Source organism: Schistocerca serialis, chromosome 2 (assembly GCF_023864345.2).
Source record: "Schistocerca serialis cubense isolate TAMUIC-IGC-003099 chromosome 2, iqSchSeri2.2, whole genome shotgun sequence".
In the NCBI taxonomy this organism is placed as follows: domain Eukaryota; kingdom Metazoa; phylum Arthropoda; class Insecta; order Orthoptera; family Acrididae; genus Schistocerca; species Schistocerca serialis.
This window is the reverse complement of record NC_064639.1, coordinates 233,390,461-233,414,973: the sequence shown is the minus strand read 5'-3', so window position 1 is coordinate 233,414,973 and position 24,513 is coordinate 233,390,461. Positions and strand designations below refer to the sequence as shown.

General features: G+C 40.0%; 1 protein-coding gene across 1 annotated transcript in view; it reads right to left on the bottom strand.

Annotated features, from left to right (window-relative positions):
- LOC126455872 (odorant receptor Or2-like) overlaps window positions 1–24,513 on the bottom strand; it is a 53,890-nt gene that overhangs the window by 2,515 nt on the left and 26,862 nt on the right. The window lies entirely within an intron of this gene.

Here is a 24,513-nt window from a genome sequence, read left to right as displayed (position 1 = left end):
GTAATGTTAGTGACATGCGAAAAGCAGTGTGGGCATTGTTCCTTCATACTGCCTCTTCCAATGAGTACCCTCAACACAGCCTGAGCCCAAAAGATTCCTGGTGCAAATATAATGCAAAAAAGGCCTATGATCACAAACATGGTTTGCCAGCAGCTGTGATAAATGCAATAAAACGCATTTTTCATGACTTAGCACAGCCAGAATTGTTACACAAATGTCTACATGGAAAGACGCAGAATCCTAATGAGAGCGTAAACAATTTGATTTGGAAAGTGATTCCTAAAAGGGTGTTTGTAAGCATAATAACACTGCACTTTGGCATTTATGATGCAATAGCAACCTACAACCAAGGGAACAGTGTGAAGTGTGAAGTTCTGAAGGCATTAGGATTTACAGCTGGGGTGAACACTGTACAAGCACTAAGAAATATTGACGGAGAAAGGATAAGAGGAGCAGAAAGAAGAGAAAGGCATATGAAGTATGATGGAACAACAGGCCAGAAAAGAAGACAGAAGAGGAAGCTTTTGGAGGATGAAGAAGAAGACCCTGAGAATCCATCCTATAGTGCAGGAATGTATTGAGAAACTTTGATAGCCATTTCCCATAAATTAGAATTTTTCGAATATAAGGAACATTTTCTCAAAATCCACTCAAGCTAGAGAGATGAAATTTTTATACAGCACTCCTAGTGGTCACACTTACATTGTAACACAGCCATTTGGCAATATGTTCAGTAGTTTCATTTCAGTTCAATTATAAAGCAATTATTTGTAAAAAAATTTGGGTCATTAATAAAAAAAATGATTGGAAGGAAACTAGAAAAGATACTCCAAAATCCCTCTGTCATAGCTGCAGCACTAAACCACTCTATACGTAAAAAAAAATTCAAATTTTTCTATTTGGTAATTTATTCATAAATGTTCCTCAAACTTAGTGATTTTAACATGGGCAGCATAGGCACCTCCGGCTCCCCTTAACTCGATCTTTGCAAACTCCTTCCAAAGGTGAGGCACAACATTATTTCGCGCCTCAGAAGCCTTCATTCAGAGAAGTTTTAAGCTATTTGTGTGTGATGTAACATCATAGAAGCGAAATTTTGACAGGAAATGGCGCAAACGATCGTGTTTTTATACACCGATTCCCACTTATTCCCGGTGAGTTGACGTTGTGCCGTAACTATAAACAAAGAACAAGGCCAGACGCAGCATGTTGTGGGTATGGACTGAAGTGTCAGTTGCTCTTCGCATGGCTATCTCCTCATGCTGTCTCCCACGTCAGTGAAGCAAACAAACTCTTCATTCATTTCCCCAATTACACTACTTCAAATCTTAAGTCAAAAGTAAATTCCTCTCATATAAAGCCTCAGGCACAGTTATAAATAAATACCTGGGCAATTCCATGTTCCTCAGCTGGTATACAGTATTATGGATTGTTTGGAGGAGGTAAAGAATAATGTCACAAGTGCAACGTTTCCCCTCTAGGAATCCATTGCGTTTTGACGCTAGTGGTGAGGTAGTTTTCAAACTGTTGCGTGATAAATATTGTTTTAGAGATGTTGCTAAAAATATTATCCATCACAATTAATGCACAAATGGCATCTGCAAGCTAATAATTGTATAACACTGCTGGATATTATGCACGACCACCTGACTGGTCCATATCTTCTGCCTAATACGCTCAACAGAGTATATTACCATACTGTGAAGTACACCAGAACTACAAATGGAAATATTGGAGAATTTACCACCAGTAGTCAGGCAATGATTATGGTTCCAACATGGGACTAGCCACACTAAGCTGCTGACGTAACAGAATATTTAGGCAATGTAATCCGCAGTTGTCATATTGGGAGGAGTGGTTCAGTGCTGTGGCCACCATGTTCTCCTGACCTCACTTCTATAAATTTATTTTTTTGAGGTGGAGATGAAGAGTTTGGTGTACGAGACACCAAAAGACATCCCAAAATATTTGCTCGTTTTACTGAAGCCTCAGCCATTGTTTGTGATACATTATGTTGTTTTGATTGTGTTAGACAATCATTAGCACACAGATGCCAGTTGTCACTAAAGTAATGGGCGACATTCTCAGCAATATCTCTTAAACAATATTCATCATAAAGATGTTCAACACTGTGTCTGGATATCAACACTATCACAAAATTCATAGATCAGTTGTGGAGAAACGCTACAGCTGTGACATTTTGTCACACATAAGTTTCTATTTACATCTCCTCTAAATATTTGGAACACATAGTTTTTTTACATCTTGTTTAATCAATACGATCTGCAGTTATACAAAGAAACAATATTATACACAGAGCCATAAAGTCATTTTACGTTCCAAGAACCAGTATTCAGTCTTTCAATGAAACCACTTTTTGCATGTGCTTTAACTGTGTTTGAAATAAACAATTACTTCACGCGAGTGGCCATTTTCAACGCCGATCTCATTTTTCAGTCCACGTAGGTAACACATCAACAAAAATGAAAGCTAGGAGACATGGAACAAAAATATTATGTAATACCAAAGAGTTGAACATCTTATAATGTCTAATTTGGTCTTTCACCTGTAATTTTAATACACAATTTACGTAAAACGGTATGTGGCACATGCACTAACATTCTGGGTGAAATATTGCATTACGTGATGATCCAGTTTTTGGAAGAAACCTGCCTTAAGTAGAAGATGTGCCATGGTGGTGCTCAACAATTTTCACTGCTTTGAGAGGAATAAACTGATGCTACAACGTTCATCTTCCGCACTCTAGTGTACCAAAACATGGGTGTGGCAGGATACATTGTGTATTGTAAGAAGTTTGTGAGAGCTGCGTGAAACGCCTTTCGTACCATTTAGACAGCAACGTACTTCATTTGTGCTTTTCAGAAATTTTGACGATAATATTCACGTTCAAACAATCGGTCCCTCCAAATGTCAGTGAATATCTGATTGATGAAATGTATATTTTTGGAAACTTTCTGATGCTTACAAGAGCCATAAAGAACAAAATGGTTCAGATGGCTCTGAGCACTGTGGGACTTAATTTCTGAGGTCATCAGTCCCCTAGAACTTAGAACTACTTAAACCTAACTAACCTAAGGACATCACACACATCCATGCCCGAGGCAGGATTCGAACCTGCGACCGTAGCGGTCGCGCGGTTCCAGACTGAAGCGCCTAGAACCGCTCGGCCACAGCGGCCGGCCATAAAGAACATATTCGTAGCAAACTGACTGCTGTGTGTTACAGTTTCACTCCATAGAAGTTTTAGTAGTAAATTTCTTTCTCCTTTGATTATAGTGTAAGTACTTCCGCGATTTGTGCATTGTTTCTATATTCTTCCGTTCATTGACCTTCTCCTTACATTCGCCAAACCTCAGGTACTGACTGCAGTAACTTTTGCTTACAAGGACCTGCTCGACTATTTACTCCATTCTTTCTATCTGCGCACAGTCATTCTGCTAGCTGGACTATTGGTAGCACTTTGAAACTTACAAGTGATATCTTCCATCAGTTTCATGCTATTTTCTACAACCATCGTCCACAGTGCCCGACGGTCCCTGTCCATCAATACATGAGGTCTGCCTGGCCTCTATGTCCACAATAACATTACCAATAGTCGACTTGGGTAACTTTAGAAAGGCTGCATTGTCCCAGATGGATTTATTACTCAGGTAACATCCACTGCCCAGTCCGCATTTTAAGTCACCAAGGTCTCTGGCCAACGTAATCTGCTGTTTCTACTTCTCTACTGGCAATACAATACCCCTCAAATTCCTTCAGAATGGTGCGTCCTTTGTCGCCGTGACATCTAGTGGTGAAATCAGCATTAAACAGGTATGTCCGGATACTTTTGATCAGATAGTGTTATGAGCGGAGCATATACAGAAAGTGAATCATTTTGGCAACGACAAGGAACAAAAAAGGGAAAATCCATCGACATAAGCGACTCTGACAACAGGCAGATTGTTTTGGCCTGGCACCTGGGATCGAACATCTAAGAAACGACGAAACTGGTCGGTTGTCCTCGTGCTACTGTCGTGGGCACTTATGGAAAGTAGTTGAAGGACAGTGAAACCACGTGTGGCCGACAATGTGATTGACATCAACATTCACCGAGATTGAACCGCGGCTCAATTAAAATGTGTCGCATGATCGGAAGAATCGCATTTCTTTTTACACTAGGCTGACGATCATTCCGGGACAGGCTGTCATCCAGATGAATAATTACTCGAAACACGCACCACCTCACGCAAGCAGGCTGGTGGTGGCTGTATTATGCTACGGGAGACATCCATCTGGTCTTGCACATGTGTCAGAAGTCTGGAATATGTTTGAAGAGAAAATGGAGAGTTACAAACGCCACACAATTAAGATGCCGTAACGACGCAAAAAAGGTGTCTTGAGTGACAAACAGAAGCACGCTAGAGAAGAGGAGAATACGAAGGAGAACACAAGATCGCGACCTAATTTCCCACTGCTTTCACATCTGTCAACTTGTCATAGGCACTGGAGTCGGGAAGTTCTGGTGTTAACCCCAGAATGTTTCATTTCCCTAAAAAAATCAATTGTTTTCCGTGAATTTCGACAACACATATAAACTACGGTTAAAAAATTACCGAGACACCCCCACATCCATAGCCGCCGCCTACGGTAAGCAATTTTGAGTTTCAAACGCTAGTAGAGTTCTCACTTCAAACAATTCAGTGATGACAAGTCACCTATATTTATTTCTCAGCCCTCCGCTTTAAAAACAATTGTTGTTGTTGTTGTGGTCTTCAGTCCTGAGACTGGTTTGATGCAGCTCTCCATGCTACTCTATCCTGTGCAAGCTTCTTCATCTCCCAGTACCTACTGCAACCTACATCCTTCTGAATCTGCATAGTGTATTCATCTCTTGGTCTCCCTCTACGATTTTTACCCTCCACGCTGCCCTCTAATACTAAATTGGTGATCCCTTGATGCCTCAGAACATGCCCTACCAACCGATCCCTTCTTCTGGTCAAGTTGTGCCAAAAACTTCTCTTCTCCCCAATCCCATTCAATACTTCCTCATTAGTTATGTGATCTACCCATCTAATCTTCAGCATTCTTCTGTAGCACCACATTTCGAAAGCTTCTATTCTCTTCTTGTCCAAACTATTTATCGTCCATGTTTCACTTCCATACATGGCTAAACTCCATACCAATACTTTCAGAAATGACTTCCTGACACTTAAATCTATACTCGATGTTAACAAATTTCTCTTCTACAGAAACGCTTTCCTTGCCATTGCCAGTCTACATTTTATATCCTCTCTACTTCGAGCATCATCAGTTATGTTGCTCCCCAAATAGCAAATCTCCTTTACTACTTTAAGTGTCTCATTTCCTAATCTAATTCCCTCAGCATCACACGACTTAATTTGACTACATTCCATTATCCTCGTTTTGCTTTTGTTGATGTTCATCTTATATCCTCCTTTCATGACACTGTCCATTCCATTCAACTGCTCTTCCAAGTCCTTTGCTGTCTCTGACAGAATTACAATGTCATCGGCGAACCTCAAAGTTTTTATTTCTTCTCCATGGATTTTAATACCTACTCCGAATTTTTCTTTTGTTTCCTTTACTGCTTGCTCAAAATACAGATTGAATAACATCGGGGAGAGGCTACAACCCTGTCTTACTCCCTTCTCAACCACAGCTTCCCTTTCATGTCCCTCGACTCTTATAACTGCCATCTGGTTTCTGTACAAATTGTAAATAGCTTTTCGCTCCCTGTTTTTTACCCCTGCCACCTTTAGAATTTGAAAGAGAGTATTCCAGTCAATATTGTCAAAAGCTTTCTCTAAGTCTACAAATGCTAGAAACGTAGGTTTGCCTTTCCTTAATCTTTCTTCTAAGATAAGTCGTAAGGTTAGTATTGCCTCACGTGTTCTAGTGTTTCTACGGAATCCAAACTGATCTTCCCCGAGGTCGGCTTCTACTAGTTTTTTCATTCGTCTGTAAACAATTCGTGTTAGTATTTTGCAGCTGTGGCTTATTAAACTGATTGTTCGGTAATTTTCACATCTGTCAACACCTGCTTTCTTTGGGATTGGAATTATTATATTCTTCTTGAAGTCTGAGGGTATTTCGCCTGTTTCATACATCTTGCTCACCAGATGGTAGAGTTTTGTCATGACTGGCTCTCCCAAGGCCGTCAGTAGTTCCAATGGAATGTTGTCTACTCCGGGGGCCTTGTTTCGACTCAGGTCTTTCAGTGCTCCGTCAAACTCTTCACGCAATATCGTATCTCCCGTTTCATCTTCATCTACATCCTCTTCCATTTCCATAATATTGTCCTCAAGTACATCGCCCTTGTATAGACCCTCTATATACTCCTTCCACCTTTCTGCTTTCCCTTCTTTGCTTAGAACTGGGTTTCCATCTGAGCTCTTGATATTCATACAAGTGGTTCTCTTATCTCCAAAGGTCTCTTTAATTTTCCTGTAGGCAGTATCCATCTTACCCCTAGTGAGATAAGCCTCTACATCCTTACATTTGTCCTCTAGCCATCCCTGCTTAGCTATCTTGCACTTCCTGTCGCTCTCATTTTTGAGACGTTTCTATTCCCTTTTGCCTGTTTCATTTACTGCATTTTTATATTTTCTCCTTTCATCAATTAAATTCAATATTTCTTCTATTACCCAAGGATTTCTACTAGCCCTCGTCTTTTTACCTACTTGATCCTCTGCTGCCTTCACTACTGCATCTCTCAAAGCTACCCATTCTTCTTCTACTGTATTTCTTTCCCCCATTCCTGTCAATTGTTCCCTTATGCTCTCTCTGAAACTCTGTACAACCTCTGGTTCTTTCAGTTTAACCAGGTCCCATCTCCTTAAATTCCCACCTTTTTGCAGTTTCTTCAGTTTTAATCTACACGTCATAACCAATAGATTGTGGTCAGAGTCCACATCTGCCCCTGGAAATGTCTTACAATTTAAAACCTGGTTCCTAAAACTCTGTCTTACCATTATATAATCTATCTGAAACCTGTCAGTATCTCCAGGCTTCTTCCATGTATACAGCCTTCTTTTATGATTCTTGAACCAAGTGTTAGCTATGATTAAGTTGTGCTCTGTGCAAAATTCTACCAGGCGGCTTCCTCTTTCATTTCTTAGCCCCAGTCTATATTCACCTACTACGTTTCCTTCTCTCCCTTTTCCTACTACCGAATTCCAGTCACCCATGACTATTAAATTTTCGTCACCCTTCACTATCTGAATAATTTCTTTTATTTCATCATACATTTCTTCAATTTCTTCGTCATCTGCAGAGCTAGTTGGCATATAAACTTGTACTACTGTAGTAGGCGTGGGCTTCGTATCTATCTTGGCCACAATAATGCGTTCACTATGCTGTTTGTAGTAGCTTACCCGCATTCCTATTTTCCTATTCATTATGAAACCTACTCCTGCATTACCCCTATTTGATTTTGTGTTTATAACCCTGTAGTCACCTGACCAGAAGTCTTGTTCCTCCTGCCACCGAACTTCACTAATTCCCACTATATCTAACTTTAACCTATCCATTTCCCTTTTTAAATTTTCTAACCTACCTGCCCGATTAAGGGATCTGACATTCCACGCTCCGATCCGTAGAACGCCAGTTTCCTTTCTCCTGATAACGACATCCTCTTGAGTAGTCCCCGCCCAGAGATCCGAATGGGGGACTATTTTACCTCCGGAATATTTTACCCAAGAGGACGCCATCATCATTTAATCATACAGTAAAGCTGCATGCCCTCGGGAAAAATTACGGCTCTAGTTTCCCCCTGCTTTCAGCCATTCGCAGTACCAGTACAGCAAGGCCGTTTTGGTTATTGTTACAAGGCCAGATCAGTCAATCACCCAGACTGTTGCCCTTGCAACTACTGAAAAGGCTGCTGCCCCTCTTCAGGAACCACACGTTTGTCTGGCCTCTCAACAGATACCCCACCGTTGTGGTTGCACTTACGGTACGGCTATCTGTATCGCTGAGGCACGCAAGCCTCCCCACCAACGGCAAGGTCCATGGTTCATGGGGGGGTTAAAACAATTGACACAGCATAATCGATAGTGGATGGCTAAATGTGTATGGTAACCCATCATTTAACAAGTACACTTAAACGGCAGAAAGCACGGTTCGCTCTGTAGCAATTGCCACACAGGCTTGGAAATTACCCAGATTATCCCCCAGTCGCCACAATGATTTAAAGAATTCCACAATTCTATTGAAACATTGCACATAGGTATAAACAATTGAAATTGTATTGTAATAATGCTGAGAATTAGGTTAGCAGTTGTTTCACTTCATTTAAACAATTCATTCGTTTTTCCGCATATATACTTCAACCAATTTACAAAGCGAAATTGGACTAGCAACAGTGTGACGTCATGTTTATCTTGTACTTTATTTAAACTAAGCATTGTGCATAGTCATGTCACAGGCATATACTTCGCGACACAACAGTTCTAGAATTGAAGCAATCGGAGTGGCAGTGCATGATGGTTAACAGTTAAGCACATGCAGGTGCTACAGACGCACCACATGCACACGGTAAGTGTAGCACCGACCAAGGTAACAAGAGTAAATATAATACATTGCAGCCTCAGAGCCACTATTGCAGCCAATAAGCTTTCACCTGCATCTTCTATGCATGTACTTCCTGACATGACAGTCCTAGAATTTAAAAGATTTGTGGCAGATCTAGTCTTACACGACATGCATCGAAGTAATTAGGAAGCCCGTCACCGAAAAGTATTGACGTATAAAATTTTACACACTTACTGCATCCACACTAATATACAAACTCAGTAACATTTAATAAGAAATTTTTTAAATCACACAGTTACTGGCATTTACCAACAGCTGTGACACTACGTTTCAAGAATTATTTAAGCTAGTCATTTGGTGTGTACCATCAACGACAAGACCTGCCAGTGCAATGAACGTATTAAAGCAAAATTAATTTAGGGTCGTCTTCATGGGTGAGGTCATTATTAATTTTGTAAATCGTTCACAAACACCATTCTCCGTACCATAGTAAAGAGCCTTACATGGTTTGAGAACTTCAGTACTGTTTTTTTTACTATAAAGGTAAATCATCTTATGCTTGCCAGGCAGGCAGTACGTGAGAATTTCTAATGTCTGAGTGGTAATTACTACACAGTTCCATTAACATTTGTAAATAAGTACAGCGATGCGAGAATTAAATTTTTTAGATTTAACAGGGGCAAATGAGATATTCGGAATACGCATGTGTCACACTCGCTGGTTATAACATAGCAGACGCTCTTAGGGAAAGAATACTAAACCTTTCAGAATCGAATTAAAGCATACTGGAAAGCAATAATCCACAGCATATTCATACACGTAAGATCACACTTCAGTAATCTCGTGTTAAAAAAAAAAAGACTCAAGGGAACACAATTTAATACGATTTTTGCCAGGAAAATACACAATTCTGTTACCAGATTGCCTGTGAGTGGGAAGTGGACACTAGCTTTCGTATCGTAACAATCAGAACTCGTTACCTCTTGAAGAATGACGCATCATATGTGAGACTTCTGTTGTGTACACCCAAATGTCATAATCCAACACAGTTGTCACTTTATTAATCATGCCCTGGTTTATATGTATAGTAAATATACTTACGATAAATAATATACCAAAATTAATCAAAATTTTACAATGGCAGCTATGGGGATTTTTCATAGCTATCACTTTACTGCACCAGAGTCCAGTCACAACAAAGAAATGAGTTCTGTGTATAATAAGACTAAGTTCTATGCAGACTTTTATCATTAAGGAAGGAGTTACACTGATCAGCCAGAACATTACGCCAACCGACCTACTATCTATAGAAATCCATCCAGGCGATAGCAGCGTCATCTGGCGAGGAATGCTGCTGGTCAGAAACACACATGGTGGAGGAAGTAACAGTGAGCATGCTGACCACGTGTAGAATTGGGAAGGCGCGCGATCTATCTGTGTCTGACCGAGGGAAGATTGTGTTGGCCTGGAGCCTCGGCACGAGCATTTTGGAAACTGCACGATTTGTTGGGTGTTCGAGGACTGCTGTGTTGAGTGTCTTCAATACTTGGCGAAACCAAGGTGAAACCACATCCAGACGTTATGGGGTTGGGCATTGTAATGGTTCTTTATTTACGTGACCATTACGGTACTCCAACCCCATTTCTCGATACCAGTAATATCGTACTACTTTTCTGCGAAGTAACAGACATAATTTTGTGACAATATTCACATTTGGTTTTATTAATGTATAGGTACTTCGATGTATCGATGTATTACAGTGATATCGTTCTTGTGTGTATTCATTTCTGTGAGACTGTCATAATCTTTGACTTACTTGTAACCGTTTTGGCGCGAATGCGCACAGAGCAGTCTTTGTTTCACTTTGCAGAGGTTTAAGTGGTTATTTCGCTTTGTAAAAAAACAGTCAAGTCTTGTGTTTGGTTAAAGTGGAAATTAAATATATGAAGATTGATACAAAACTGTTTTCTTGATGATGTGACAATTAAGAAGGAGTATATGTGAATTTACAAGAAGTTTAATAAAAACGTGGATCGTGAATACCAAGCAAAAAATTATTTCTACCATACCATTGTTCTGATCTGGGTTTGTTTGATCATTAAGAATTTCTTGAAAAACGCATTTGTTAGGTCTTCAAATATTGCTATAATACAGATCTGGACCTCCTAGCAGTCAAAGTGGAATCACCCTAGAATCAACAAGATGAGCCATAACAACTTAGACGAAATCTACGTGGGAATCCATTCGAGATAAGTGCCAAAATTAATGACTTTTTTACAGTGACTTCATTATTTCCATTCTGACGATACCATCCACAGTCAATAACTTTGTTGTTGCCCGATAAAGCGAACATATGCTGCGTGAGCAACATTATTAATCTGATTTCTATCCTACTTTGTAAGTGGTGGTATTGTTAGAGCATCCACCCCTCATTACAGATGTCGGATATCGTGGCCTGGGGGGGCAGAGAGGTAAAACAGGACAGGTGGCGAACTGTGGCAGAGCTAAAGTCAGACTTTAACGCTGGGTGGAGTACAAGTGCGTCTGAACACACAGTGCATCGAACACTCCTAACAATGGGGCTCTGCAGCAGACAACCCATGCAGGTGCCAATGTTATCACCATGACATCAGCAATTATGACGGAAGTGGATACGTAACCATCGACACTAACCTTTGGTTCAGTTGCAGAACATTACATAGTCCGATGAATCCTGTTACCATCTTCATCATGCCCATGGGATTGTGTGAATCTGTTGTCTTTCAGGGTAACAGCTCCTTGACACCTGTACTGTGGGATAGGGACAAGCTGGCGGCGGCTCCATCATGCTCTGGGTAACATTCACTTCGGCATTCATGGGTCCAGTGGAGCTCATGCAAGGCACCGAGACAGCCAGGGAGTATTGTACACAGGGTGCATATCACGAACAGCCCTTCAAGACAATCATGTGACAAGGGCTGGCGTGTGATGGAGTAGTTCGAGGAACACAGTGGCGAGTTCCAGTTGATGTTTTGGCCTCCCAACTCGCCAGATCTGAACACAGTCGAACACATATGCGATGTGGTTGAATGTGGCGTCAGACCTCAACACCCCCTCCCCAGAATTAGTGGGAATTTTGTGACTTGTGTGTACAGATGTGGTGCCAGCTCCCTCCAGCTACTTGTCTAGGCCCCACTGCTTCCATACCATGGTGTGTCGCCGCTGTTACCCATGCCAAAGGCGGACGTAGTGATTATTCGGTAGGTGCTCACAATGCTTTGGTTGATCAGTGTTCATAAATTCACGATTATCAGAGAAGCTTGTGTAGACCTGAGAGGAATAAAACTCATGCATAAAGACAACATTATACCCCATAACGTAACACATCAGTACCACTTATTGCAGAATGCTAGGCAATGGCTACCACATTCACAATGTGAAAAAGTGACCAACACTCTTGAACAAATGCACAAGGTGTGCTATAGCTTCCAATCTCAGACAGTATCCAAATTACGAAGTTTATGGGTTGAATAAATGATGTAAACACTAGCTGTAAAGCTACAATAATATGGTATATGATGTCACATATCTGAACCATAAGTAATAAACAACACCAAATTTCACCCATAAGCAGCCGTTGTGGAGGAGAGAGTAATAGTATATGCGAGAACCTGGTAATGACAAACTATTAGGTCACCTGAATCATGCGTTACAAGTGTGTATCATCAGGTCATATTCCTAAGCATAGAAACTGGTGTTGTATAACATCAGTTGCTAACATCAGTGTACAGAATGTAACTTGAACTATTGTTTTTTTTTATTGTTGAGCGAATCACCGGTGCCGGCCGCAGTGGCCGAGCGGTTCTAGGCGCTTCAGTCTGGAACTGCGTGACCGCTACGGTCGCAGGTTCGAATCCTGCCTCGGGCATGGATGTGTGTGATGTACTTAGGTTAGTTAGGTTTAAGTAGTTCTACGTTCTAGGGGACTGATGACCTAAGATGTTAAGTCTCGTAGTGCTCAGAGCTATCTGAACCATTTTGAATCACCGGTTTGTGGGCTAGTTACCTCGTTGTATAGACATGTGTGTCCTTTCTGTCACCCACTACACATGCTCACATGACATGTCTGAACGCGCAGAGCACAGTCCAGAGACGTACCTCACACTCACACATAAGATTTTAAGTAAGTGATCTGCTTCATCCATACTTCATTGAATTCAATGAACAGTGGATGAAGCCCGACTAACAGGCGTTATATGCATTGATCAAAAATGATAGTGCACTGAAATGGCTAGTTTCTAGCTGAAATCTAGATCTGTCAATAAAATTTCAAAAAGACGACTGATAGCTGAAATCTATTAGTTACAATTCCGGCGAGTGGTCTGTCTACCCGTTTGCTCGACTTAAATCCCGTAGAACACGTGTGGGAGGCGTTGGAGGTGCATTGCAACACGTCCATACGAACCAGCAACCTAGTTGTTGTCAACCGCGGTGCAACGCCTTACCATAAGAACTCCTTACCAACATTGCGACCAGCATGGTAGCACGTAACAGAGCATGCACTCTCGTCCGCTCGCTGTGATCACATACACTCTTAAGAACCAAGTCCCACATTATGTAATATCCCTGGGACCTTCATGAATCGCCATGACTTCATTGAGATGATTGCCTTTCAACAAAAGTGTCATTTCTGTTCGTCTATAATAATTTCCACAACGAAACCTTGTCTTGAAACCTGGCAGAAAATTCAAAGAGATTCCGGTCATATATAAAGTATGGTAGCTGCAAGATACAATCAATGCCTTCTCTTCACGACAGCAATGGAAATACTATCGACGATAGTGCTGCTAAAGCAGAATTACTAAACACAGCCTTCCGAAATTCCTTCACCAAAGACGACGAATGAAGAACAGCTGCCAAAGTAATTTAGAAGTAGATAGCCGAGGAGTAGGACATCTACTCTAAATCACTTAATAAAAGCAAGTCTCCCGGTGTTGACCGTATACCAATTAGGTTCCTTCCAGAGTATGCTGACGCAATAGCTCCATACTTAACAAACATATACAACAGCTCGCTTGACGAAAGATCCATACCCAAATACTTGAAAGTTGTCCAGGTCACGTCAATATTCAAGATGGACCATAGCAGCAATCCACTAAATTACAGGCCCATATTATTAACGTCGATATGCAGCAGGGTTCTGGTACATGTATTGTGTTCGAAGATTATGAATTACGTCGAAGAGGAAGGTGTACTGACACATAGTCATTACGAAATTAGAAAATATCTTTCTTGTGAAACACAACTAGCTCTTTACTCACACGAAGTGTTGAGTGCTGTTGACAAGGAATTTCAAACTGATTCAGTATTTCTAGATTTCCAGAAGGCTTTCGACCCCCTACCCCACAAGCGGCTTGTAATAAAATTGCATGCTTATGGAATATCATCTCAATTATGTGAATGGATTCGTGATTTCCTGTCAGAGAGGTCATAGTCAGTAATAACTGACGGGAAGTCATCGAGTTAAACAAAAGTGATTTCTGGCGTTCCACAAGTGTTATAGGCCTTCTGCTGTTCCTCATCTACATGAACGGTTTAGGAGGCAGTCTGAGCAGCAGTTTTAGATTGTTTGCAGATGACGCTGTCGTTTACCGCCTAGTAAAGTCATCAGAACATCAAAACAAATTGAAAAACGAATTAGAAAAGATATCTATGTGGTGCGAAAATTAGCAATTGACCCTAAATGATGAAAAGTGTGGAGTCATCCACATGAGTGCTGGAAGAAGTCCGTTAAACTTCGGTTACACGAATAATAAATCAAATCTAAAGGCCGTAAATTCAACAAAATATCTAGGAATTACAATTATGAACAATCTAAATTGGAAAGAAAAATAATGTGGGGAAGACAAACCAAATACTGCGTTTTATTGGTGGAACACTTAGATGATGCAACATATCTACTAAAGAGAATGTCTACACTGCGCTTCTCTGTCCTCTTTCGGAGTACTGCTACGCAGCGTCGGATCCTTACGAGATAGAGCTAACGGAGCAGATCGAGAAAGTTCAAAGAAAGGCAGCACGTTTTGTACTATCGAGTAATAGGGGAGAGAATGCCACGGACGTGATACACGATTTGGGGTGGACATCATTAAAGTAGAGGTGGTTCTCGTTGCGGTGGGATCTCCTCACGAAATTTCTATCACCAACTTTCTTCTCCGAATGCGAAAATAGGTTGTTGACGCCGATCGTCATAATAAAATAAGGGAAATCAGAGCTCTCGTCGAAAGATACAGGTTTTCGTTTTTTCCACTCGCTCTTCGAGAGTGGAATAATTATTGTAAAGATGATCCGATGAACTCTCTGCTAAGTGAGCTGTAGATGTATTTCTTTTAGTTACCTTCTGTACTGTAGCATTCTTTCTATGTGTGATTCAAGTTTCATCGAGCTAATGACGCATCATTTGAAAGTGATTTTCCTCGTGAGGATTTCCATACCATTGTACATGCCTATCACACGAGAATACACAATGAATTGTTCTAGTAAAGTGAAAAATAAACATGATGCCATGCTGTTGCTAGTCCAGTTGTTTGACGTATATGTGTGTAACGATCTATGAAGTGTTTAAATAAAATGAAACAATTGCTAACCACATTCTATTCCTATCTACAACATTATTGCAGAGGTCAGATTGTGCTGTTACAATAAACTGCAATTGTTTACAGCAATGATCTGTGTTTAAATAAAATGGTGCAACTGTTTAAATGACTGTGGTCGCAGAGCGGTAATCTGTAATACCAAAGCTTGTGTGGCAAGAGCTATGGAGTATGTTGTGTGTACAACCGTCTAAGTAAAGTGTAATTGCTTAAATGAGGTGTAGCTATTCACTATTGCGTATGCTGCGTTAATTGTTTAAATAAAATTATGGGTTGTGAAGTGAATATATGGTTTTTCGGCAACCAGTTGCTTAAATTAAGAACTCTACCAGAGAATACAGCACAAAATTGTTCAAACTAGGCATGGTGTTAGTGGTGTTTGTGGTGGTTTGGCGATTGTTTAAAATGTAGTAGACATGCTGCATATTAAGTGTGTCGAAATTTGTGAAAAGCAGATGAATTTTATGAAAATTAAAAATGCTAGGGTTAAAAAACAGAACCTTTCGATTCCAGTACCTATGACAAGTGGCCAGAGGGAAAGCATGGTGAAAGTAGGTCAAGGCTCTCTCTGAGGGCTCCTCGTAAGCTACTGAGAAGTAGCGACACTAAAGTAGGTCTGGATCCAGTTTCTATGCGAGAAACTAGTCGAAATAATAAAAAAATTGGCAAAATCGGTGAAATGTTTTTTTAAAATGATTTGTCTAAAACTGAGAAATAAAACAGATTAGAGAAACATTATGAGCACCTAATTTGCTGTACGTGACTTCGACCATCATTCAAAAACGCTCGTCAAAAGTTTCTACAATCTGTTTCATTTACCACTTTCGGACAAATCACTACACAAAACGTTTGACAGATTTTTCCAGTGTTTCATTTTCAAGTTTTTATGAGAAAGCATGATCGTATTGAGGTATTTGTGTTCCCAGAATCTTCTGTTTTTGAAATGTTCTGAATTTAGTACTTGATTCGAGGATAACTATTTTAAACATAAAATATTACACGAATGGAACGTCTTTTACGCAAAATAACTACGTCTTGAAGAGACGAATTTATTGACACCTCGTTTGCACATCTCGTTATGCCTTCCTACTGTATTCTGCTCTCTAAATGTCATAAATTCAGAAACTGATTCGGGGGGAAATCTTTTTGCCACTTAAATAGGACACCAATGTAACTTTTTATGCAGAAAATAGCCAGGGGTTGAATGGATGATCTTCTTGACACTTCTTTCACGTACGTAGCAGCAATTCTTCGTAAAACATGCCAATTTTCCATCAAATCATTAATTAAATTTTTCCTAATTAGCCTAATTACTTTTTTCATCAAACCTAGACCTCATGCTAGTCAGTTTGATACACTATATGTCCATTTCCCACTCCTCATTTGGCTATGAAAATCCGGAAAAAACCCATTGGGTGATTTACAGGTAGTCTTGTTTCCGCTCCGCTCAAATATATGACACGTGCGAGAATTGGTAGTTTACTGAAAAATGCTTATTACAGTGCGTGAGTAGATACAGAAAGATATTATGCGATTTCTGTCATCGCCCCACGATATGAAACCAAAGTTTTTGAAAGTAGTCGAAGTGTTTTGGATAAAAGAGTGAAAATTGTAATATGTAAGTAGTAAATGAGTTTTGCTATTTGGGGAGCAATATAACTGATGATGGTCGAAGTAGAGAGGATATAAAATGTAGACTGGCAATGGCAAGGAAAGAAATTTGTTAACATCGAGTACAGATTTAAGTGTCAGGAAGTCGTTTCTGTAAGTATTTGTATGGAGTGTAGCCATGTATGGAAGTGAAACGTGGACGATAAATAGTTTAGACAAGAAGAGAGTAGAATCTTTCGAAATGTGGTGCTACAGAAGAATGCTGAAGATTAGATGGGTAGATCACATAACTAATGAGGAGGTATTGAATAGAAATGGAGAGAAGAGAAATTTGTGGCACAAGTTGACTAGAAGAAGGGATCGGTTGGTAGGGCATATTCTGAGGCATCAAGGGATCACCAATTTGGTATTGGAGGGCAGCGTGGAGGGTAAAAATCGTAGAGGGGGACCAAGAGATGAATACACTAAACAGATTCAGAAGGATGTAGGTTACAGTAGGTATTGGGAGATGAAGAAGCTTGCACAGGATAGAGTAGCATGGAGAGCTGCATCAAACCAGTCTCTGGACTGAAGACCACAACAACAACAACAAGATTTTTAAATAAAGTGGGCACTTAAGAAGAATTTTGTAAAAAAATTCCGTAATGTTTGACTTGTTTAGTTCGTAGAGCTGCTGATTATGGATGATAGAATTTTTTTCCTTATTGTTGTAAACCGAAAGATTATAATTCTGTTCACGATTTTGTGTAATTAATTCGTCTTACTGAAAAATTTAAGAATCATAACGGGTTGTGAGTCACACAGTATACGAGTACTTTGCCAGTAGTGAATTTAATACAATCTTTCTTGCCACACGCAATGACTCGTTGCCCTACAGAGGACTTTCGCATGCTGAGAGCGATGTAACTTACTCGTGAATAAGACGGTTTCTCAAGCGATGCTGGACAGGCGTACTTTACAGATCGAATGTTGTGTGCGTCGCTATGAATTATTTAAACATTTCTGGTCACCCAGCTATTATAAAACTTTGTGTAGGTGTTTCACAATGATATTAGTTAATGATTAATTTAATATTGAAAGTAAGATTTGAAATAAACCAAATTTCTTAAAATCAATGTCACAAATTTCCAGCCAACCGGTTGCAAACAGAATTTAAAATTCTTTAACTAGTTTTCAACGACAACTAAGGGCACCTTCTTCAGAAGAAACTGTTACCTTACATGTGGTTAAAAGGAAATTTGAGCGACATCGCTCTAGTCAAAACATTAAAACCACAATTAAAACGTCTTTCACCTGAATATATAACAGATATAGTCAAAAATTTTAAACAATAAGTAAATATGCCACTAAGGGCATAACAGTGGTACAGGACACGAGTGAGTAACAGCATTTTGACTTTCCACTTTCACGCATATGCAGGGAAGTTAGCCATCTAGATTTGCTATGAGGTGAATTGGATTGTATGGTTAAACAGTAGGGGGCCCAGGTCTCAGGCCGCAGCGTGGTTGGCTCAGCCAAAACGCCGCTGCTGTCCCAGTCGCAGTGACTACCGCTGGCGAGCCTAGGTGTGGGTACAAAGACTAATGTGTAATTTGAAGGTGGCTGGTCGCTTAGAGGACGAGAAATTCTGGAATAAAACACAGTTACATAATAAAGCAAATCTGAATACATCTACGATCTCAGAAAAACGAGGCGCATCCAGTGACACAACAATATTTTCAATATCTGTAAACTTACAAAAGTTAATATTTTATGGTGACTAAATATTTTCACAATGAGCCTCAGAATCAACAATATTTAAACGCTTCATGCGATTTCAACAAGCGATGTGTCAGGTGATGGCGTTGGACTATAGCTATCATCCCTGAAAGCTGTCTATGTATCTATTTTATTTCTTTATTTATTTTTTTACATTTTTTTGTTATGCAGGTGTTCGTTAGAACATCGTAATCTCCACACTAACACAGCAAATTTATGCACCGTGAATGCCCCATATCTTGTCATGCTTGAGTTTTTCATTAACGAATATGTTGCCATTTTTGCCATATTCTTACTCAAGTAATGATTATAATTGCTAATACATAACATGGCAATTTAAGAAGTGCTCAATCACATGTGTTAGCTGACACCACTGCTAAAGAAAGTGCAAAAGACGATTACCTTTAGCATGCTTAAGTAATTGTTTAAACAACATTTTACAATAATCTGTTGTTATTTAATGTGGGCGCACTTGTGCAAGAGTGCCAGCTTATTTAATTTTGAACAAAGCTTTATTTGTAATCACTGTGAACGGTCTCAGTGTGACTGAAGGTTTATAATATTAATCTACTTGAATAATGTCATAACATGTTAGTTTAATGTCAGAAATGTTCAAGTTGAGTCAAATCATGTCTGTAAAACAAAAGAACAACGAATTTTTGGTGGGAATGATGACCATTATGCAATGGAAATGTAGGCAGTGGCGGAACACCATTGGAGTCAAGTGGAGACAGACACTTTTTCGAGCGGTGTACTCACGGGAGCGATTCGGGGCTTGTACGCGAGTTAGTAAAGATTATAGACATACATGTGGTAACAAGAGTGAATCCGTCAAGTAGATTAGTGATTCTGCCCAGTAAACGGCCACTAAAATACTCTTTTTTCTGACTGCATTAACAGAATCGAGAACACACATAATAAGAGTTTTCTGATTGTATTAACAGAATCGAGAACACACATAATAAGAGTTACTACTTTTTTCATTTCGTATGTTTTGTAAATGGTAATGCTGAACTCTGAATTACTTGAGCTGGCAAGTATTTCGTGTTTTGTGATCAAGAAATCGACTTAGTTTGCGCGCGTCTTGGATGACTATTTAGCTTGGGGAGTCTGCTACCATTCTCATAACACTCTCACTGCAACTTTACTGCAATTGACAAGGTTATTGTCTGTCTGTATTTTAACTGGAAGTCGTAGGACCACTTCCCATTTATTTGAGATGTACTTTCTCGAAAAAAAAATTATTCAACGTAATTCTCCGTCATCTACATCAATTAGAGATGTTGGAATAGGACTCTTTTTATTAAATTATTTATTTATCTTTTATTTTATATGTTTGTGTATTTTATGCATTCGCAAGCCTAACTAATGCATAGACAATGTGACGACACGATCACAGCTACAGTGAGTTAGCTGCTGGGCAAGAAAGCAGACATGTGTGGCTCGACCCTATGACTACATCAAGCTACACTTTTTTAACAGAGCCGTGCATAGCCAACTTATCTAAGGTGCGAGCAACATCAGTCAAAATAACAACTGGTTTCGCATGAGGGATGTTGTTTAGAGAGCTACCACTCAGCAAGAAAACTGTTAGTTTACGTCACACTGAAACACTGATATATTTTGTGGTAAAGTCAGTGTGGCGATTTGTTTCGTGGTTCTAGGGAATGTGGTGATGCCAGGATACGAGCTGTTAGCTGTGGTGTATGTCTGCAACCATGGTTAGAGGAAATGGTTCTCGCTGTGTTCAGATCAGCCTTTCTAGCACAGACAGATGACTTTCGCTTTGTCAGTGTGAACTGTCGAAGAGGTCATATTGGATTTATGGAAAGGCTGCTGTAGCGCCTAATGTGCTAAATCCGGAGAATTAGTTTTTATTGTCTATTGTATTCAGATAAATTTGATCTGTCTTTACGGCTGGAGTTGATTGAGTTAATTTTCTCATTTATTATGGGCTGTGGTCTGCATTAGGTAAGCTGGGTTGATATGTTCTATTATTTATGTTTTGTTCTCTTGTTGTTGTTGTTGTTGTGGTCTTCAGTCCTGAGACTGGTTTGATGCAGTTCTCCATGCTACTCTATCCTGTGCAAGCTTCTTCATCTCCCAGTACTTACTGCAACCTACATCCTTCTGAATCTGCTTAGTGTATTCATCTCTTGGTCTCCCTCTACGATTTTTACCCTCCACGCTGCCCTCCAATGCTAAATTTGTGATTCCTTGATGCCTCAAAACATGTCCTACCAACCGATCCCTTCTTCTAGTCAAGTTGTGCCACAAACTTCTCTTCTCCCCAATCCTATTCAATACCTCCTCATTAGTTACGTGATCTACCCACCTTATCTTCAGCATTCTTCTGTAGCACCACATTTCGAAAGCTTCTATTCTCTTCTTGTCCAAACTAGTTATCGTCCATGTTTCACTTTCATACATGGCTACACTCCATACAAATACTTTCAGAAACGACTTCCTGACACTTAAATCTATACTCGATGTTAACAAATTTCTCCTCTTCAGAAACGATTTCCTTGCCATTGCCAGTCTACATTTTATGTCCTCTCTACTTCGACCATCATCAGTTATTTTACTCCCCAAATAGCAAAACTCCTTTACTACTTTAAGTGTCTCATTTCCTAATCTAATTCCCTCAGCATCACCCGATTTAATTTGACTACATTCAATTATCCTCGTTTTGCTTTTGTTGATGTTCATCTTATATCCTCCTTTCAAGACACTGTCCATTCCATTCAACTGCTCTTCCAAGTCCTTTGCTGTCTCTGACAGAATTACAATGTCATCGGCGAACCTCAAAGTTTTTACTTCTTCTCCACGAATTTTAATACCTACTCCGAATTTTTCTTTTGTTTCCTTTACTGCTTGCTCAATATACAGATTGAATAACATTGGGGAGAGGCTACAACCCTGTCTCACTCCTTTCCCAACCACTGCTTCCCTTACATGCCCCTCGACTCTTATAAATGCCATCTGGTTTCTGTACAAATTGTAAATAGCCTTTCGCTCCCTGTATTTTACCCCTGCCACCTTCAGAATTTGAAAGAGAGTATTCCAGTTAACATTGTCAAAAGCTTTCTCTAAGTCTACAAATGCTAGAAATGTAGGTTTGCCTTTTCATAATCTTTCTTCTAAGATAAGTCGTAAGGTTAGTATTGCCTCACGTGTTCCAACATTTCTACGGAATCCAAACTGATCTTCCCCGAGATCCGCTTCTACCAGTTTTTCCATTCGTCTGTAAAGAAATCGCGTTAGTATTTTGCAGCTGTGACTTATTAAACTGATAGTTCGGTAATTTTCACATCTGTCAACACCTGCTTTCTTTGGGATTGCAATTATTATATTCTTCTTGAAGTCTGAGGGTATTTCGCCTGTCTCATACATCTTGCTCACCAAATGGTAGAGTTTTGTCATGACTGGCTCTCCCAAGGCCATCAGTAGTTCTAATGGAATGTTGTCTACTCCCGGGGCCTTGTTTCGACTCAGGTCTTTCAGAGCTCTGTCAAACTCTTCACGCAGTATCTTATCTCCCATTTCATCTTCATCTACATCCTCTTCCATTTCCATAATATTGCCCCCAAGTACATCGCCCTTGTATAAACCCTCTATATACTCCTTCCACCTTTCTGCCTTCCCTTCTTTGCTTAGAACTGGGTTGCCATCTGAGCTCTTGATATTCATACAAGCGGTTCTCTTCTCTCCAAAGGTCTCTTTAATTTTCCTGTAGGCAGTATCTATCTTACCCCTAGTGAGACAAGCCTCTACATCCTTACAATTGTCCTCTGGCCACCCCTGCTTAGCCATTTTGCACTTCCTGTCGATCTCATTTTTGAGACGTTTGTATTCCTTTTTGCCTGTTTCATTTACTGCATTTTTATATTTTCTCCTTTCATCAATTAAATTCAATATTTCTTCTGTTACCCAAGGATTTATACTAGCCCTCGTCTTTTTACCTACTTGATCGTCTGCTGCCTTCACTACTTCATCCCTCAGAGCTACCCATTCTTCTTCCACTGTATTTCTTTCCCCCATTCCTGTCAATTGCTCCCTTATGCTCTCCCTGAATCTCTGTACAACCTCTGGTTCTTTCAGTTTATCCAGGTCCCATCTCCTTAAATTCCCACCTTTTTGCAGTTTCTTCAGTTTCAATCTGCAGTTCATAACCAATAGATTGTGGTCGGAATCCACATCTGCCTCGGGAAATGTCTTACAATTTAAAACCTGGTTCTTAAAGCTCTGTCTTACTATTATATAATCTATCTGATACCTTTTAGTATCTCCAGGATTCTTCCAAGTATATAACCTTCTTTTATGATTCTTGAACCAAGTATTAGTTATGATTAAGTTATGCTCTGTGTAAAATTCTACAAGGCGGCTTCCTCTTTCATTTCTTCCACCCAATCCATATTCACCTACTATGTTTCCTTCTCTCCCTTTTCCTACTGACGAATTCCAGTCACCCATGACTATTAAATTTTCGTCTCCCTTCACTACCTGAATAATTTCTTTTATCTCATCATACATTTCATCTATTTCTTCATCATCTGCAGAGCTAGTTGGCATATAAACTTGTACTACTGTAGCAGGCATGGGTTTTGTGTCTATCTTGGCCACAATAATGCGTTCACTATGCTGTTTGTAGTAGCTAACCCGCACTCCTATTTTCTATTTTTTTATTCATTATTAAACCTACTCCTGCATTACCCCTATTTGATTTTGTATTTATAACCCTGTAATCACCAGACCAAAAGTCTTGTTCCTCCTGCCACCGAACTTCACTAATTCCCACTATATCTAACTTTGACCTATCCATTTCCCTTTTTAAATTTTCTAACCTACCTGCCCGATTAAGGGATCTGACGTTCCACGCTCCGATCCGTAGAATGCCAGTTTTCTTTCTCCTGATAACGACGTCCTCTTGAGTAGTCCCCGCCCGGAGATCCAAATGGGGGACTATTTTACCTCCGGAATATTTTACCCAAGCGGACGCCATCATAATTTAATCATACAGTAAAGCTGCATGTCCTCGGGAAAAAATACGGCTGTAGTTTCCCCTTGCTTTCAGCCGTTCGCAGTACCAGCACAGCAAGGCCGTTTTGGTTAATGTTACAATGCCAGATCAGTCAATCATCCAGACTGTTGCCCCTGCAACTACTGAAAAGGCTGCTGCCCCTCTTCAGGAACCACATGTTTGTCTGGCCTCTCAACAGATACCCCTCCGTTGTGGTTGCACCTACGGTACGGCCATCTGTATCGCTGAGGCACGCAAGCCTCCCCACCAACGGCAAGGTCCGCGGTTCATGGGGGGGCTCTCTAGTTAACTGAGTGTAAAATATTAGTTTAGGAGGTCGGCATTTCACGGTGTACATGTTGGGATATTGTGTTCTGGGCTAAGATTTAAACTGTGTGTCTTTACTGTCACATTATAGTCGTACTTTGACAGTTTTGTTGTTATTAATAGTATATTGTTTTGTGACCACTTACTTAGTGCTGAAGATGTTCAAAGGAGCAGATGATTTTACCATGTGATCTATTGTGTTAGCTCTCAAGTTGTGCTTTGAGGAAATGTGAGCGCTGGATTCTTATGTTCTCCTTGCGCATGTGCTCGGGTTTGATGAGGCTCATTAATACATGTAGAAAGTGTTAAAAACTCATGCCAGCACAACCCTCAGACACTTTCCAGTCCATTGTTTCCTGCATCACAGGAAATTGTTGCTACTTCACTAAGTCATGATCTTCTATATATACACAAATTTTCTTCATGCGTCCACGGATTCAGCGTACTATCTCTGAAGTATAGCGTTCAGAGAATCGGATGTACGAATTTTCGTTAACACTGAGAACACACACAAACAGACACATACACACACACACACACACACACACACACACAGACATACATGCACACATATACGTATACATGGTAAAAACCTGTAAAGAAGACTGA